This window comes from Symphalangus syndactylus, chromosome 10 (genome assembly GCF_028878055.3).
Source record: "Symphalangus syndactylus isolate Jambi chromosome 10, NHGRI_mSymSyn1-v2.1_pri, whole genome shotgun sequence".
In the NCBI taxonomy this organism is placed as follows: Eukaryota; Metazoa; Chordata; class Mammalia; order Primates; family Hylobatidae; genus Symphalangus; species Symphalangus syndactylus.
In genome coordinates, this window is record NC_072432.2 from 123,210,734 (window position 1) to 123,216,949 (window position 6,216).

Below are 6,216 nucleotides of genomic sequence, written 5' to 3' on the forward strand. Positions count from 1 at the left end.
AGGCAGGCAGATCACTTGAGGTCAGGAGTTTGAGACCAGCTGGACAACATGGTAACTCTCTATCTCTATTAAAAATACAAAAATTAGCTGGGCAAGGTGGTACATGCCTGTAATCCCAGCTACTCGGGAGGCTGAGGCGAGAGAATGGCTTGAGCCGGGGGCGCGGAGGTTGCAGTGAGGTGAGATCCTGCCACTGCACTCCAGCCTGGGCGATAGAGTGAGACTCTGTCTCAAAAAAAAAAAAAAAAAAAAAACTTAATCATTCTATTTTTATGTGGTGCCTCACTAGGCACAATGCCTGAGACTACAGACTGGGACTGACAATGAAAATAAGCGAAGGCTGGAAAACACATTTCCTGATGCCTCCAACCTACCCACCTAAGGAAGTCTTACTAGACACAGTGGTTCTCAATCTCGCCAGCCCCAGCTCCCCTAAATATATCAATATACTTTTATAGTATACAAATATGATAAATACACTGTGTTTATTATCATCCTTGATATATAAATTTAATTTTTAGTTTTTAATTTTTTGAGACAGATTTTCACTCTTGTTGCCCAGGCAGGAGTATAGTGGCACCATCTCGGCTCACTGCAACCTCCGCCTCCCAGGTTCAAGTGATTCTCCTGCCTCAACCTCCTGAGTAGCTTGGATTACAGGTGTCTACCACCATGCCCAGCTAATCTTTGTATTTTTAACCTCCTGAGTAGCTGGGATTACAGGTGTCTGCCATCATGTCCAGCTAATTTTTGTATTTTTAGTAGAGAAGGGATTTCGCCATGTTGGCCAGGCTGGTCTCGAACTCCTGACCTCAGGTGATCCGCCTGCCTTGGCCTCCCAAAGTGCTAGAATTAATAGGCATGAGCCACTGTGCCCAGCCAAAATAAAAATTTTAAGTCAGTATATTTACTTTTGATAGGTATTGACTGGGCAGGACATAAGGGAGCCTTCGAGGGTGCTGAAAACGGATGTATGCTGATGTGAGTGTTGGCTACATGACTGCATTCCCACATAAAAAGTCACTGAAACCCAGGCATGGTGGCGTATAACTATAGTCCCAGCTTACTCAGGAGGCTGAGGCACAGGATGAGGATCACTTGAGCCCAGGGGTGCAAGTCCAGCCCGGGCAACATAGTAAGACCCTCACCTCTCTAAAAAAAGGCCTCCTTGAATAAGGGAACTCTCTGTATTTGCTTTTGCAGCTGTATATGAATCTACCATTATCTCCAGAAAAATCTGAATTAAAAATTAGATGTGGCTTACTGCGGTGGCTTATGCCTGTAATCCCAGCATTTTGGGAGGCTGAGGCGGGCAGATCACCTGAGGTCAGGAGTTCGAGACCAGCCTATCAACATAGTGAAACCCTGTCCCTACTAAAAATACAAAAAATTACCTGGGCGTGGTGGCGGGCACCTGTAATCCCAGCTACTTAGGAGGCTGAGCCAGGAGAATCGCTTGAACCCGGGAAGCGGAGGTTGCAGTGAGCCAAGATAGCGCCAGTGCACTCTGGTCTGGGCAACAAGAGTGAAACTCTGTCTCAAAAAAAAAAAAAAAAAGATGCAGCTCATGAAACGTGCCTGCAGCTATTGGGGTTCCTGCAGCTCTTGGGTTCCTGTGTCTTTTTTCACTGTCCGAGCTGGACCTACACACTAGCAACCATGTCTAAGGGACCTACAGTTGGTATTGATCTTGGCATCACCTACTCTCATGTGGGTGTTTTCCAACACGGAAAAGTGGAGACAATTGTCAATGATCAGGGAAGCCAAACTACTCCAAGCTATGTCGCCTTTACAGACACCAAATGATTGGTTGGTGATGCCACAAAGAATCAAGTTGCAGTGAACCCCACCAACACAGTTTTCAGTGCCAAATGTCTGATTGGACGCAGATCTCATGATGCTGTTGTCCAGTGTGATATAGAGCATTGGCCCTTCATGGTGGTGAATGATTCTGGCAGGCCCAAGGTCCAAGGAGGATACAGGGGAGAGACAAAAAGCTTCTACCCAGAGGAGATGTCCTCTATGGTTCTGACAAAGATGAAGGACATTGCAGAAGCTGATCTTGGGAAAACAGTTACCAATGCTGTGGTCACAGTGCCAGTTGACTTTAATGACTCAGCGTCAGGCTACCAAAGATGCTGGAACTATTGCTGGTCTCAATGTACTTAGAATTATCGATGAGACAACTGCAGGTGCTATTGCTTATGGCTTAGACAGAGAAAGGTTGGAGCTGAAATAATTATGCTGATCTTTGACCTGGGAGGTGGCACTTTTGATGTGTCAATCCTCGCTATTGAGAATGCGATCTTTGAAGTCAAATGTACAGCTGGAATGCCAGGCACGGTGGCACATGCCTATAATCCCAGCACTTAGGGAGGCCGAGGCGGGCAGATCGCTTGAGGTCAGGAGTTGAAGACCAGCCTGGCCAAACTGGTGAAACCCCATCTCTACTAAAAAACAAATACAAAAAGTAGCCAGGTGTGGTAGTGTTCACCTGTAATTGCAGCTACTTGGGAGGCTGAGGCAGGAGAATCTCTTGAACCCAGGAGGCAGAGGTTGCAGTGAGCCAAGATGGTGCCACTGCACTCCAGCCTGGGCAACAGAGCAAGACTCCATCTCAAAAAAAAAAAAAAAAATCTACACCCGGAGAACTCACTTGGGTGGAGAAGACTTTGACAACCAAATAGTCAACCATCTTATTGCTGAGTTCAAGCGCAAGCATAAGAAGGATGTCAGTGAGGCTGGCATGGTGGCTCCCACCTGTAATCCCAGCACTTTGGGAGGCTGAGGCAGGTGGATCACAAGGTCAGGGGTTTGAGACCAGCCTGGCCAACATGGTGAAACCCCGTCTCTACTAAAAATACAAAAGTTAGCTGGGCGTGGTGGCATGCACCTGTAGTCCCAGCTACTCGGGAGGCTGAGGCAGGAGAATTGCTTGAACCCAGGAAGCAGAGCTTGCAGTGAGCTGAGGTAACACCTCTGCACTCCAGTCTGGGCAACAGAGTCCATCTCAAAAAAAAAAAAAGAAAAAGAAAAAAGAAAAGAAGGACGTCAGTGAGAACAAAAGAGCTATCTCACACCTTCGTATGGTTTGTGAATGTGGTAAGTATACTCTTTCTTCCAGCACCCAGGCCGGTATCGAGATTGATTTTCTCTATGAAGGAATCGACTTCTATACCTCCATTACCGGTGCCTGATTTGAAGAACTGACCTGAAGAACTGACTTGCTCCATGGCACCGTGGACCCCGTAGAGAAAGCCCTTCGAGACACCAAACTAGACAAGTCACAGATTCATGATATTGTCCTGGTTGGTGGTTCTACTCATATCTCCAACCTTCAGAAACTTCTCCAAGACTTCTTCAATGGAAAAGAACTGAATAGGAGCATCCACCTCGATTAAGCTGTTGCTTATGGCACAGCTGTCCAGGCAGCCTTCCTATCTGGAGACAAGTCTGAAAATGTTCCAGATTTGCTTCTGTTGGATGCCACTCCTCTTTCCCTTGGTATTGAAACTGCTGACAGAGTCATGACTTTCCTCATTAAGCATCATACTACCATTTTTACCAAGCAGACACAGAATTTCACTGCCTATATGGACAACCAGCCTGGTGTGCTTATCCAGGTTTATAAAGATGAGCATTCCATGATCAAGGATTACAACCTGTTTGGCAAGTTTTGGGGCTTTAAAATTTTTTTTTTTATGAAGAAAAGATGTTTATTTGGCTCATGGTTCTGCAGGCTGTACAGGAAGTGTGGTGCAAACATCTCGCTTATGGCATGAGCCTTAGGGAGCTTACAATCATGGTGGAAGGTGAAGGGGAGCAGTGTATCACATGGCAAGAGAGTGAAGAGGAACATCCCAGACTCTTTTAAACAACCAGATCTCACATCAACTAACTGAGCAAGAACTCACTCATCGCCAAGGGAATGGTGCTAAGCCATTCATGAGGGATCCGCCCTCATGATCAAATCACCTCCCACCAGGTCCCAGCTTCACCTCTGGAAATCAAATTTCAACATGACGTTTGGAGATAGAAAACATCCAAACCACATCACAAGGTCTCTAGATGGGTTTTTTCCCTGAAAAAGCTATTTCCATTTCTAAGTGTGATATATAAAAGAAACATAAAGAATTTTGAAATGCATTTTCATCTTATTACAAATTTATTGAGATATTATTAACATACAATAAACGTCATTCTTTTAATGCATACAATTTGATGTGTTTTGGTATATACACAGTGATATACAACTATCACTGTTTTCTAATATTACAATTCTTTGGCTGGGCACAGTGGCTCATACCTGTAATCTCAGCACTTTGAGAGGCTGAGGCAGGAGGATTACTTCAGATCAGGAGTTCAAGACCAGCCTGATCATCATTGTGAAACCTCATCTCTACCAAAAATACAAAAATTAGCCAAGTGTGGTGCTGTGCACCTCTAGTCCGAGCTACTCGGGAGGCTGAGGCAGCAGAATCGCTTGAACGCGGGAGGCAGAAACAGAGGTTTCAGTGAGCCGAGATCATGCCACTGTACTCCAGCCTGGGCAACAAGAGCAAAACTCTGTCTCAAAAACAAACAAACAAACAAAAAACAACAACAAAAATAATAGTTTGATCAACCTGAAAAGAAATCCCATACCCACTAGCCACCATTCTCCATTCACTTATTCCTCCCTCTAGAAAACATCAATCTACTTTCTGTCTCTATGGATTGGCAAGTTTGAACTCACAGGCCTACTTCCTGCAGTCCACTGTTCCTCAGATCGAAGTCACTTTTGACATTGATGCCAATGGCATCCTCAGTGTCTCTGCTGTGGACAAGAGCACAGAAAAAGAGAACAAGATTACTGTCACTAATGACAAGAGCCATTTGGACAAGGAAGATATTGAGCTATGGCCCAGGAAGCTGAGAAGTGCAAAGCTGAAGATGAGAAGCAGAGGGTCAAGGTGTCATCCAAGAATTCACTTGAGTCCCATGCATTCAACATGAAAGCACTGTTGAAGATGAGAAACTTCAAGGCAAGATTAACAATGCAGACAAGCAGAAGATTCTTGACAAGTGTAATGAAATTATCAACAGAATCAGACTGCAGTGAAGGAAGAATGTGAACATCAGCAGAAAGAGCTGGAGATAGTCTGCAACCCCATCATTACCAAGCTGTACCAGAGTGCAGGAGGCACACCGGGAGGAATGCCTGGGGGATTCCCTGGTGGTGGAGCTCCTCCCTCTGTCGGTGCTTCCTCAGGGCCTACCATTGAAGAGGCTAATTAAGCCAACCCAAGAAAAGATGTAACATTGTTCCACACAGTGAAAATATGGAAGGACTTAAATTTGTAGCAAATTCTGTGGCAGCTTTAAAGTTCAGCTGCTATGGTAAATTACTGGGCATTCTCAGTACTTGAATATGGAACACGTGCACAAGGGAAGGAAATAACATTGCACTTTATAAGCACGGTATTGTAAGTGGAAAATGCAATGTCTTAAATAAAACTGTTTAATATTGGAAAAAAATGAGATGCAGGTAAATGTTATGTTAGATGTAATTTACCCTAATTTTTTTAAAAATGAGATGCAATTCACACCCATCAGATTGGCAGACATGGAGAAGTTTAATGATACTCAACTTGGCAAGAATGGACAAAAGGGAAATTCTTAAACACTTTAGGAGCATAAATGAGTAAATTACTATGGAGAACAATTCAGAATTACCTAGTAAGATTGGAAATGCAAATGTTCTATGAGCCAGAAATTCCAGTTCTAATAAACTATTGTGAAACACTCCCACATATGAACAAGGATATTTGTTTGAGACATTCTTTGGAATATTGTTAGTAAGGGTGCAAAATTGAAAACAAAGTGTTCATCAGTGTCTCCTTTTATTAAAAAATGTTTAATTAAAAACTTTTAAAATTAAAAATATTTCCCTTTATTAAAAAAAAGTAAGTAGTGTGTAAATATCAGTGTGGAACAGGAAATGTGAATGGCAATGTCTAATTTGATTTCACGATTTGAGGAACTGTGCATTGCCCAACAGGCACACGTACCATTAGTAAGTAATTGTGGTTGTTTAAGAATAAAATTACAATTTTATTTTTCCTATTTAAGAAGCCACATTTCCATGCTGCCTGCCAAAACTTAACAGATAACGTACTAGGTCATTAACACGTCCTTGTCTATTTGAAAACCTCCAGACAAAAAGCAGATGAGCCT

At 43.4% G+C, this 6,216-nt stretch overlaps 1 pseudogene; it reads left to right on the forward strand.

The window, feature by feature from the left end:
* The first annotated feature begins 951 nt into the window (after nucleotides 1-951).
* LOC129491463 (heat shock cognate 71 kDa protein-like) lies at nucleotides 952-5,875 on the forward strand (annotated as a pseudogene).
* Nucleotides 5,876-6,216: the final 341 nt, after the last annotated feature.